This window comes from Rhinoraja longicauda, chromosome 6 (assembly GCF_053455715.1).
Source record: "Rhinoraja longicauda isolate Sanriku21f chromosome 6, sRhiLon1.1, whole genome shotgun sequence".
NCBI classification, from domain to species: domain Eukaryota; kingdom Metazoa; phylum Chordata; class Chondrichthyes; order Rajiformes; family Arhynchobatidae; genus Rhinoraja; species Rhinoraja longicauda.
Window position 1 is genome coordinate 11,815,577 of NC_135958.1, and position 13,417 is coordinate 11,828,993.

General features: G+C 45.0%; 1 protein-coding gene across 2 annotated transcripts in view; it reads left to right on the forward strand.

Annotated features, from left to right (window-relative positions):
• The window catches only part of LOC144594228 (uncharacterized), a 142,640-nt gene that overhangs the window by 111,450 nt on the left and 17,773 nt on the right, over positions 1-13,417 (forward strand). The window contains exon 5 of one of the 2 annotated variants that reach the window (XM_078400455.1): positions 2,826-2,917. The exons of the other annotated variant lie outside the window; for it this stretch is intronic. The gene's annotated coding sequence lies outside the window, so the exon portion shown is untranslated. The remainder of the gene's footprint in view (positions 1-2,825; positions 2,918-13,417) is intronic. 2 annotated transcript variants of the gene reach the window in all.

Here is a 13,417-nt window from a genome sequence, read left to right on the forward strand (position 1 = left end):
TGACAGAGTAGAGTAGGTGAGAAGACAGGTGTGGCATTACCTGCAGATTGTGCATGGAGTGGCAGAACAGGGGAGAGGGGTGGATGTAAAAGTCACCTCAGGTAGAGTGGAGGGAATGTTGATGAAAGAATCAGGTTTAATGGAGTGGAATCATTAGCCCTGCTCCTGTCACTCCAGATGCAGTCAGAGCTGTAGAATATTTACACCGGTTTCTGTTTTACGTTTTCATGGTCATGTTTTTCTCCAGGCGCTTGTTGTTTACCAACCAGCCCTCGCGTTCTTACGTCACGGCACTAACTCAACAACATTTCCACGGGCACTGACATATTTTGCGTTGCCTGAGACTGTGGGACACGCCACGTAAACGGATGTGGTCTTGATCCAAACTGCAACACGTCCCTTGTGCTGAATCCCCTCTGGTCACTTTCATGTTGCTGCCATGGGAGCAAGCTACATGCAGGCTGCATGTAAACTGCACGTGAACTGCATGGATGATGCATGCAAGCTGCATGCAAGCTACATGCAAGCTAAATGCGGGATACATGCAAGCTACATGGATACTGCATGCAGGCCACATGCAAGCTACGTGCAAACTACATGCAAGCTACATGCAAGCTGCATGGTAACTGCATGGTAACTGCATGCACACTGGTGCTGCATTAATCTGCACTACACCAGTGATCGGGTTTCAAACGCATGTCATTGGATGCAGGGCGCTGCGGATTATCCTGCGGTCCTGCAGTGCTGTGTTTGCATGCAGCACTTCATGCTTTCTGCGTGACAATGGAGTGTCAGTATGGATTATGTACTCAGCTCTCTGGAGTGGGGCTCAAACCACTTAACCTCCTGAATTAGCAACACAAGTGGTTGGGCCACTAAGCCCACACTGACAATCCGAGCATGGCTTAATTACAGCCGCGTGTACATGGCCCGTGCAGCTGGAGGCTTCTTGTGCAGGAATTGTAAAATAGTGAAAGAAACTACAAGAATGTGTGAAGTTCCACTGTAATGGGTCGACTGGCCTTGTATTCACTGGAATTTAGAAGGATGAGAGGGGATCTTACAGAAACATACACACTTCTTAAGGGATTGGACAGGCTAGATGCAGGAAAAATGTTTCCGATGTTGGGGGAGTCCAGAACCAGGGGTCATGGTTTAAGAATAAGGGGTAGGCCATTTAGGACTGAGATGAGGAAAAACTTCACCCAGAGAGTTGTGAATCTGTGGAATTCTCTGCCACAGAAGGCAGTGGAGGCCAATTCACTGGATGTTTTCAAGAGAGAGTTAGATTTAGCTCTTGGGGCTAAAGGAATCAAGGGATTATGGGGAGAAAGCAGGAACGGGGTACTGATTTTTGATGATCAGCCATGATCATATTGAATGGCGGTGCTGCCTCGAAGGGCCGACTGGTCTACTCCTGGCACCTATTTTCTATGTTTCTATGATTCACTTTGAATCATTTTATTGATGCAAAAAAGAATGGGATTGAAGTGTTGCCTCACTTTTTATTTCCAAATATAAACTTGAATCAGAATAAAAAATATATACAAAACACAAACCTGGCAAAAACTCTTCATTTTCAGCTTGTTAAATCACTTATTTAACTTTGGTTTAATGTGCTTATAATTAATATTTATTATTCCCCTCATTAATATTTTTTTAAATATTAGACCACGGTGGTGCAGTGGTAGAGTTGCTGCCTCACAGCACCAGAGAACCGGCTTCATACCTGACTACGGGTGCTTTCAGTGTGGAGTTTGCATGTTCTCCCTGTGACCACGTGGGTTTCCTCCGGGTGCTCCGGTTTCCTCCCACATCCCAAAGACGTGCGGGTTTGTAGGTTAATTGGCCCTCTTTAAATTGCCTCTAATGTGTACGGAGTGGATGAGAAAGGGGGATAACATGGAACTAGTGTGTGAACAAGTGATCGATGGTCGGCATGGACTCGGTGGGCCAAAGGGCCTGTTTCCACGCTGAATCTCTAAACCTAAAGCTGCAAAGGCTGGTTTGCAAAGAAGATACATAAACGACTGGAATAACTCAGCGGGTCAGGCAGCATCTGTGGAGAACATGAATAAGGTGACGTTTCACAGAGTGCTGGAGTAACTCAGCAGGTCAGGCAGCATCTGTGGAGAACATGGATAGGTGACGTTGCAGGTCGGGACCCTTCTTCAGACATTGTAGTGGGGGGGGAGAAAGCTGGAATGGTTTGAGAGATGGGAGTGGGACAAAGCCAAGTGATAGGTGGATACAGGTGATGAGGTTGTAAAGGTCAGATGGGTGGACAAAGGCCAGAGATTGATAGGAGACAAAAAAGCTGTGAGATATGGAGAACAGAGATGTGAAATGTGAAGCCAGAGGAAGGAGTGGATGGAGCACTGCACTGGGCCTCTGTAACAGAGAATGGAGTGGATGGGGCACTGCACTGGCCTCTGTGACAGGGGATGGTGTGGATGGGGCACTGCACTGGGCCTCTGTGACAGAGGATGGAGTGGATGGGGCACTGCATTGGCCTCTCCAACAAGCCAGGGTGGTTGAAGAGGTTTAAACGAGCTCCATGTAAATGGTGTTTTATTCCTATGATTGCAACCTGTCACTTGACTGAGTTGGTTTAAGGCTGTTTCACAATTCACAGTGTAGGAAGGAACTGCAGATGCTGGTTTACACCGAACATAGACACAAAAAGCTGGAGTAACTCAGCGGGACAGGCAGCATCTCTGGAGAGAAGGAGTGGGTGATGTTTCGAGTCGAGACCCTTCTTCAGATTTCAGACAACCCGCTGTGTTCTTTATGGCAAGCTGATGTTTACTTGTTATATTTTACAGGCACGGTGGGGAGGGGTGGAGGTTGCCATGGATACGCCAGGACATGGACCTCTTTGTGACACTTGGCAGGTGCCAACTGGCTCTTCACCCAGGTTTAGTTAAAGGAATAATTAAATAGTCTTCATTCTCAGAAATGTACTTTATTCACAACATTTGGCGCGTGTGATAACATTTATACACGCACCACCATTCACAATGTTGAGTCGATGTGAATACAAGGTTCACATTATGTTAGGATGACGTCCGTTTTCCTTTCACGTAGATTGAAGGAGGGCCAGAATAGGGTTAGGGCCAGGTTTGGGGTTTGGATCTGGGTGGGGTTAGGCCCAGGGTTGGGGTTTCGATCTGGGTTGGGGGTAGGGGTTAGGACCTGGGTGGGGTTAGGCCCAGGGTTGGGGTTTGGACCAGGGTTGGGGGTAGGGGTTAGGACCTGGGTGGGGTTAGGCCCAGGGTTGGGGTTTGGACCTGAGTTGGGGGTAGGGGTTAGGACCTGGGTGGGGTTAGGCCCAGGGTTGGGGTTTGGACCTGAGTTGGGGGTAGGGGTTAGGACCTGGGTGGGGTTAGGCCCAGGGTTGGGGTTTGGACCAGGTTTGGGGGTAGGGGTTAGGTTATCATTTGTTGGGCAGTGGGACAAAATGCCCACTGGTGCTCAATGATGTCCCCCTGGAGATTCCTTTTCACCATGCATTGCCACTTTGGTCTGGCCCATGGTCTCATTATCCTCGTCCAAATCTACTCGCCTGTACAATTGCCCTTCTGTAGATTTGTAGGAGTCAGTCTGGCTCCACCCTATGTTTGACCTTATGCTCGGTTAAGGCTGTTGAGTTAGGGGTTAGGGTTGGGGTTAGGGGTTGGGGTTAGGGGTTGGAGTTAGGGGTTGGGGTTAGGATTGGGGGTAGAGGTTAGGATTGGGGTTAAGGTTAGGATTGGGGTTAGGTTTAGAGTTCGGTGCAGGTTGCAGTCTTTCAGTGTGCCGTGTTAGGAGGGCCGACATTGAGGTCTTCTCCATCAGAATCTGTGTGGCTGCTGCAGTGAGGGTCAGATGTCCTCTCCCCATGACCCTGGACCACGGGAGGTCACTCTGCACGATCACTGGTGGCTGGGCCCTTGCACAGGACGACCAGCACACTGTGGGCAGTTACTCCAGCATTTTGTGTTCTGTCCATTAGTGTGGTGAAAGGCCTGGCTACGGCAGATGTGGAGAGGATGTTTCCACTAGTGGGAGAGTTTAGGACCAAAGGACACACACAGTCTCAGAATAAAATGACATACCGTTACAATGGAAATGAGGAGGGATTTCCTTAGTCAGAGGGTGGTGAATCTGTGGAATTCATTGCCACAGACTGCTGTGGAGGCCAAGTCACTGAGTATTTTTAACGCGGAGATTGATAGGTTCTTAATTAGTAAAGGATGTCAAAGTTTACGGGGAGAAGGCTGGAGAATGGGGTTGAGAGGAAAAGATAGAAATAAAGGCGGGGTAGACTCGATGGGCCTAATAGCCTAATTCTGCTCGATGTCTTGATTTTCTGTTAAGTTTCAAACCAATTGATAGCCTTTCACCAAGTGCGTGATCTTAGTTCAGTTTAGTTTATTGTCACGTGTACCGAGGTACAGTGAAAAGCTTTTGTTGCGGGCTATCCAGTCAGCGGAAAGACTGCAGATGATTACAATCGAGCCGTTCCGTGTCTGTGGTCTTCGTGGGGAACCACTGGAGCGGAGAATCCTGTGCTGTGGGATAAACAAGATCGACACACAATGCTGGAGTAACTCAGCGGGACAAGCAGCATCTCTGGAGACAAGGAACGGGTGACGTTTCAGGTCAAGACCCTTCTTCAGACTCTTGGGTAAATACCGTTGCTGCGACCCAGTGACCCAGGGCATACTGCAGTGGAGTGGTAATGCTCTCACACCCAAGGATCCCTTTACTGTCAAAGATGGAGCAGCAAGGCAAAAAACCTTAATTGACTTCAAATAGTCCTTGCTTTTCCTCTCTCTCTCCATCCCCTCCGCCTTCCCAGTTCTCCCTCCAGTCTTACTGTCTCTGACTACATTTTATCTCTGTACCGCCCACTCCCCTGACGTCAGTCTGAAGAAGGGTTTCGACCCAAAGCATCACCCATCCCTTCTCTCCAGAGATGCTGCCTGTCCCGCTGAGGCACTCCAGCATTTTGTGTCTAGCTTTGAATAAACCAGCAACTGCAGTTCTTTCCTACACAAAAAAAAACCTTCATTTATTCTACAATGATTGTGCATTCTGTGATATAACGCTGTGTCCTGTGATTTACCACCGCCAGTGCCAGGGCAGCATCCCTAATTAATAGAAAATATGAGTGGTGTATTGCTGTTGTGTTCTGCTGGAGGTTCTATCAGTGAGGTTACCACAATTAAATTAATGAGAGAAGGAGAGGTAGCATATTCTGTCCAAGTACAAGGGCGATCACAGAACAGTGGACACTCTGTATGTTCCCTGTCATTGTGTGGACTGTGTGGGTAGGCTTGTACCGGTGATGGGCCATCATTATCAGATTAAAACAACTTTGTCACCGAGCATTGTGCTAAACCCTCTAAACCGGAGAGCAGTGCTGAACTACTCTACTCTTTGATGGCTCTCGGATTATCCTTGATCGGACTTTGCTGGCTTTTCCTTGCACTAAACGTTATTGCCTTATCATGTTTTAGGTTTCAGTTTAGTTTACAGTGCGGAAACGGGCTCTTCGGCCCGCCAAGTCTGCTCCGACCAGTGATCCCCACACATTAACACTACCCTGCACACACTAGGGACAATTTACAGTTATACCAAGCCAAACAACCTACAAACCTGTGCACCTTTGGAGTGTGGAAGGAAACGAAGGTTCTCAAAGAAAACTCACGCAGTCACGGGGAGAACGTACAAACTCCGTACAGACAGCACCCGTAGTCGGGATCGAACCCGGGTCTCTAGCGCTGCCAGCATTACAAAGTAGCAACTCTACCGCTGCACGACCGTGCCGCCCCACTATCCATACATCTGTAAATGGCTCGACTGTAATCATGTGTTGTCTTTCTGCTGACTGGCTAGCACGTAACAAAAGGTTTTCACTGCACCTCGCTACACATGGCAATAAACTAAACTGAACAATGAGCCAATGTTGGCACATATTACTTGGTTAAATTTACCCTCATGATCTATCCACGTCCCAACTTACTTTCAGACTCTTAACACACAGGTTTGTAAAATGTGTAGCTTCTGTGAAGCCTTATGGCCAACCTTCTGGCAACAGGGGTTATGGAAGCATGACATTAAGCCCACCATCAAGCGAGCACAGACACTCACGGATGTCATTTTGACCAGTTAGTATTTTAGGATTCTCACCATTCACTTCACAATGTGACCTTTGCGACGGAGACTGTCACTCCCGCATCGGTCTCTTCAGCCACAAGCGACGCTGCTCCTGCCGAGGTGTGGAGCAAGCAGCCAACTAGGATGCATCACCCATGGTCAGCCATGACCAAGGGGAACCTAAGAAGAAGAAGCCTTCACATAACACATGCTGCCACTCCCGTGTTTACCAATTATCAGCGATCGTCCATTGTCACAGTTAAGTGACTCCACTTTATTTATTTTTTGAACAAAGTTTATTTCTGATGTTTTATTAATACAGCTTTGACAATTCAATGTATGAACACATTAGATATCCCCTCACTCCCCACCCCCCACCCACAAGACCATTCAGAGGGTATACAACTTAAGATATGCAAGGAAAATGAGTAAATAAGTAAACATAAACATAAGCATTAAAAAAAAAGACAAAGTTTTTAAAAAAAATAAAAAAATAATAATTAAAAAATAAATAAATAAACAAATAAAAAATGATTTTAAAAAAAAAGATCAATTGTTAGAGGTTTAAAGCAGTACACCATATCATCTAGGGCACTAACAGGCATAAAAACAGAGAAGAGGGAAGCAGAAAAATCAGAATGTGAAGACATATCAGGGACCATTCTAATACTTCAATTCCACTCTTAATTACATACACACATATCAAAGACTCTACTCAACCATAAAATTATCAGAGCCTAAAGCATCAATACAACTAAGAAAAGGTTGCCATATCAATGTAAACTTGTCAGCTGATTCCTTAACAGTATACCTAATCTTCTCCAATTTAATAAAATACAACATATCCCTAATCCACTGTGCAAATGTTGGAGGGTTACAATCTTTCCATCTGATCAAGATTTGTCGTCTGGCCACCAGCGTGGCAAAAGACAAAAGATTTAGTTTATTATTATTTAATGCAAGATTTTGTGTTACCACACCGAATAAAGCAAGGGGAGCTGATGGTTCTAAGGATTCATTAGTAGTTTGGGAGAGCATATCGAATATTAATTGCCTAAAATTAGATAACTTAGGACAATCCCAAAACATATGAATTAAAGTGGCTTGGTTCTGCCTGCAGCGGTCACACATGGAGTCTATATTGGGTGTGAATTGGGCTAGCTTAGCTTTGGTCCAGTGCAGTGGGTGGAAAATCTTAAACTGCATAACAGTATGCTTCATGCATATCGAAGATGTGTATATACCCCCGATCATCTTTGAGCAGATGGAGTCTGAAATTTTCATACACAGATCCCCTTCGATTTAGATTTTTTTTAGATTTTAGATTTAGAGATACAGCGCAGAAACAGGCCCTTCGGCCCACCAGGTCCGCGCCGCCCAGCGATCCCCACACACTAACACTATCCTACACCCACTAGGGACAATTTTTACATTTGCCCAGCCAATTAACCTACAAACCTGTACGTCTTTGGAGTGTGGGAGGAAACCGAAGATCTCGGAGAAAACCCACGCAGGTCACGGGGAGAACGTACAAACTCCATACAGTACAGCACCCGTAGTCAGGATCGAACCTGAGTCTCCGGCGCTGCATTCGCTGTAGGGCAGCAACTCTACCGCTGCGCCACCGTGCCGCCCTTTCCACTGCTCTTTTAGGGAGTTAAGACTTGTCATGTTATCTCTCATTAATAAAGAATATATGTCACCTATCTTTCCCTTTCTGGATGATGTGGTGTCATTGATTGGGTCTCGGAGTGTGTCTGAGGGCTGTGAAGGGAATTGAGTGATATTAGAAGATATGAAGCTGTGGATTTGCATATACCTAAAGAAGTGTGACCTAGAGATATTGAATTTCTGAACAATCTGTGCAAAAGATGCAAACAAACCATTTATAAACATGTCTTTAAATGAACAGACCCCTTGATTGAGCCAAGCACTGGATGAAGCATCTGTCGAAGGTGGCAGGAATGCATGGTTCCTTACAATAGGAGCGAGTATTGAGAATTTACAGATATCAAAGGATTGTCTGAATTGCTTCCATATTTTTAAAGAATTAATAACAACTGGGTTAGAAGTGTATTTGGTAATAGGCTCTGGATATGGCAGACCTGAACATAATAAGGCAAATAATGAGGTGTTCTTACAAGAGTCTCTCTCTAGAATTAGAATTAGAATTAACACAGTCAGGTACAGTGGTTAACTTGTGACTCCACTTTATTGATGGAGTCCTGTCCTAATCAGATCAAGATGTGGAAAAAAGGAACTGCAGATGCTGGTGTACAAAAAACGTCTGTGCTCACCTATTACCTGCCACACTTTGCCCTGCCCCTCCTCTCTTCCAGCGCTCCCCCCCCCCCTACAATCAGTCTGAAGAAGGGTCCCGACCTGCAACGTCACCTATCCATGTTCTCCAGAGATGCTGCCTGACCCGCTGAGTTACTCCAGCACTCTGTGTTTTTTCAATCAGTTCATGTACCATTTCTTCTTTCCTCAGTCACATGTCAAAGTCAACCAGGAGACTGTCCACTGACCCTCCAGCACCGATTTCCACTAACAAAGTACCAAGTCCCATAGCATTGTACGTTTTCAACAGAATCATTCTCTCCCCCACTGCACAGGAGTTGCCTTTCCAATAATTGATTAGTAGGAATTGTACAATGGTTGTGTTGAAAGCATATTGGGAGAAGTGTGAGCAAGTGTCACGGTAGGAATGGCAGTGCTTGTGTAGCCAAAGTCAAAGACTGGGGCTTCAAGATGCTCTCCCATGACAGGAGAGAGTAGGTCAGGAGCACTTGTATTGGATCATTCCTTCAGAGAGAACTTCCTGTGTTGAATGTAATGGGCAATCGTTGTCCAAATCCAGTGAATCCTGCAGATAACTGAAAGGCTAACTGGTAGAAACAGAGATGGTGCAAATTGATCAATAAACTCTGGGATGTTTTCAAGAGAGAGTTAGATTTAGCTCTGAGGGCTAACAGAATCAAGGGATATGGGGAAAAAGCAGGAATGGGGTACTGATTTTGGATGATCAGCCATGATGATCTTGAATGGCGGTGCTGGCTCGAAGGGCTGAATGGCCTACTCCTGCACCTATTTTCTATGTTTCTATGAATCTAACATGCCATTGATAATGACGTGGATCTTCACAGCTTCAACCTCTTGCTTATTTCCTAAACCTTCTCAGGAAGTAGAGTGCTTTCTTGGCCATTGCTAACGTATGAGTGGTCCAGGTCAAGTTGTTGGTGATATTTATGGAGTAGACCTTGATTAGCAACCATCCCCTGAGATAATACACCATGTGTTTTGCTGGTGAATTCAAAGGCTCAGCCAGTCAAGGAGGAAGACCTGCCAAGAAAAGGACACATGTTTCTTTTGGGAAGTGAAAGATTCAGATGGTGAATCAGATTCAGATGGTGCTATTTTCCAACAGTTTGTTAAATGCCTGGGGAATAATTTTAGATGGTGAATAAAGAAGTGAACTGGAGGGAAGTGGTGAATGGAACAAGTATGATGTTACTATTTTTATGAACGGCAGTTACTCATTAATGAAGTTCTAATACTCTGAATTCAAAGTCCATGTCAACACTGGTGCCTAAGCTTTTATGAGAATAAAGAATGAGTTGTTTTGCCACTGTAGTGAGCGGCCTGGATAGCGTGGATGTGGAGAGGGCGTTTCCACTAGTGGGAGAGTCTAGGACCAGAGGGCAGAGCTTCAGAATTAAAGGACGTTCCTTTAGAAAGGAGATGAGAAGGAATTTCTTTAGTCAGAGGGTGGTGAATCTGTGGAAAATCTTTGTCACAGAAGGCTGTGGAGGCCAAGTCAGTGGATATTTTTACGGCAGAGATAAATAGATTCTTGATGAGTACAGCTGTCAGGAGAATGGGGTTTGGAGGGAGAGAGAGATCAGCCTTGATTGAAAGGTGGAATAGACTTGATGGGCCAAACAGCCTACTTCTGCTCCAATTATATGAACATGGGTATTGGTCTGTGTGAATATACATTAATTTCAACCTTGCTAACGTGGTGCCAAGTATCCCAGCTTTGTGGAAGAAGAAATGTGACTGGAAAGTTCTGGTCTCTTCCAGGAATGCTGGTGAATTCAGGAAAGGAAATCCAATCCACAGTTTATTTATCCAAAACCCTAATGTATTTGTACCGCAGTTGAACAATGTTTACTCAGATTACCAGTCATTTACATTAAAAGTATTAACACGTACACAAAAAGCATTAGAATTGGAAATGCATGAGAGATGTATTATTTATACATAAACACCATTGATCAGAATTTCTACATTTTCTCTGATGATGCTTTAGAACTTTTAAAAATGTCACCAAATATGATGTGTTCTAGTTGATTATGTTAAATTCCAACTTTACATTGGAAATGTGTTATTTAAATGACTCAAAGCTGTTTACATCGCAACTAAATGTACAACATAACACGGTTGGAATCGTGGCAGGTGAACGAAGACTAATGTTGGTTCCTGGGCACCATTTAACCGTAGCTGTGAGGGGCATGTCCTCCTGTGTCACTTGGCTTTGACCTGCTTGGCCATTCCAGAACGTCGCAGTGTTCTGAGAAAACTATCTCAGGGGAGCTGAGCGTGAAAGTGTTGAGTGGACGAAACGAGACGAGACGATACGATACGATACGATACGATACAATACGATAGAACTTTATTCACCCCCGGAGGGAAATTGGTCTGCCAACAGTCACAATGCACAACAAGGTACACAAAAACTTGAAATTAAAAATGAAAACAAAGAGAAAAAAGGCGTGTGTGTTGTGCGTTGTGACTGTTGGCAGACCAATTGCCCTCCAGGGGTGAATAAAGTTCTATCGTATTGTATCTTATCGTATCGTATCGTCTCGTCTCGTTGGCTGGCTGTCGTGTGCACTGCGCCTTCACTGGAACAAATGAACAAACAAACACAGACTTATCCCCTGGGCAGAGGATTGTAAACTAGAGTGCCCCCCCCCTCCCCCACACCAGGTCCCCCTTTGTTCTCCTACCATCCCGCATGGCGGTCCCCCCACGCCAGGTCCCCCTTTGTTCTCCTACCGTCCCTCATGATGGTCCCCCCACGCCAGGTCCCCATTGTTCTTCATGAAGATCTACTCCCTATCTCACTACTCTACCCATACAGGTACGTCCAATGGGAGATTCACTATTGGAAGTCCATGTTAATTCTAAACAATGGAAGCCAACACCAAAGCATGATCCGCGCACCCCAACGATAACAACATTTGCAGTACAAAAACTTTAGGAGCTTGGACATAAAAACTTCCAAGTACTATAAAAGTAAAAGTACTTTTATATTTTCTTACATCTATTTGAAAGGGAAATATTAGAATTTAGTAAACCATCTCATCCAAAGGATGCCAGCTCTGAAGGTTTCTCCGTACTGTACTACCTGGTTATTCTGGCCATGTGCCCTCAAAGCTTTCTGTCCACAGTGGGCAATGCCAGCGAGGAGCCGTGACAGAGTCAGTGATGGAATTCCCAATAGTCATAGGTTCATTAGTGATCGGAGCAGAATTAGGCCATTCGGCCCATCAAGTCTTCTCCGCCATTCAATCATGGCTGATCTGTCTTTCCCTCTCAACCACATTCTCCTGCCTTCTCCCCATAACTCTTGACACCCTTACTAATCGAGAATCTATCTTTCTCTACCTTAAAAATACCCATTGCTGCCTCCAGGGCTGTCTATTGCAGTGATATTATCCCAGTAAAAATGGGCGTTGTGTATCTCCAAGCCCAGGTGCTCGTTGGCTTCTTCAGCAGCAGTACATGGGACAGAATGTGTTCCCATGATATTGATACTGGTTCTGCTCTCTGGTAAAGGAGAGAAGTGCATCTAAAGCCATCGTGATAGGTTGTGGAATGCCTTCTCAATATAAATGATCATTGTCAAGGCAAAAGTGGAAAACACAAGTGAACTTTGTACAGGTGCAATAAAGAAACAGCAGCGAATTCGCTGCAGTCAAGCAAATCATTTGTACAATGTCGATTTTCAATATAATTTTGTTACTCAGATTATGTATGAAAATCATTATTGCCAATTGGCTCAGAGTAGATTCTGGAAACAATTTGATAATGCCTAGCTAGTTTAGTTCAGTTTAGTGTCACGTGTACTGAGGTACAGTGAAAAGCTTTTGTTGCGTACTATCCAGTCAACAGAAAGACCATACATGATTACAATCAAGCCGTCCACAGTGTCCATATACAGGATAAAGGGAATAACGTTTAGTGCAAGATATAGTCCAGTGAAGTCCAATTAAAGATAGTCCAAGGGCCTCCAATGAGGTAGATAGTAGCTCAGGACCATTCTCTGGTGTTGATAGGATGGTTCAGTTGCCTGATATCATTAATCTGGTTCAGAAATGTTGGTTGAAGTATAAATATTGGTCAAGATGAGCTTCCCTGCTTTTCCTGGAAATAGCAGCATGGGATATTTTATATGACAAGATCCATTACCAATGTCCATTTGACAGATCCTCACCATAGTTGGCCAGGTGTAGTTGGCACATGCTGACAGCTCCACATGAAACTTTCAGAATGTGAGGGTGGCCGTGGTTGGGATGGCTCCATAGACGCTGAGCTCCTGAATATGTGGCCAGTCTTGTCTGCCAGACTCCACTGCCACACTCCACTGTTGGACCAACATCAATTGATGAGTACGGGTGTCAGGGGTTTAAGGGGAGAAGGCAGGAGAATGGGGTTAGGAGGGAGAGATAGATCAGCCATGATTGAATGGCGGAGTGGCCTTGATGGGCTGAATGGCCTAATTCTGCTCCGAGAATTTATGAAGTGATGAAGATCAAGTCCAGCAGCAGAGTACAAGCTTGTTGAACATCCCAGCGCTCTCCAGCTGAACCTGCTGCAAGCCAAGGTCATGGCTGCAGCTTACCAGCACTTGCAGGATGGGCCGAAGGGCCTGTTTGTGCATTCTGTTGCTCTGTGACTCTGCGACTCCATTTGAAGGAACAGAAATGACATGAGAAAATAATGTTAAATTCATTAAGTTTCCTCTAATGTGGTTCTTTGCTTCAAAGTGACTTCAACTGATTTGATGTGTCCATTTTCAAGGTGCGGTTTTTAAGTTGTGTTATAATTTAACTGATTGTGATAGTTTTGGAATGGTGAGGAGAGTCCAGAGGAGGTGCAATGGGAGTAGAAAGGGGTCTTGGACAACCGTATGGCACTTGAGCGTACGGCAATGAAGAATGGGAGGTCATTCATCCCGATGGAGAAAAATATTTTTAAAAACAGA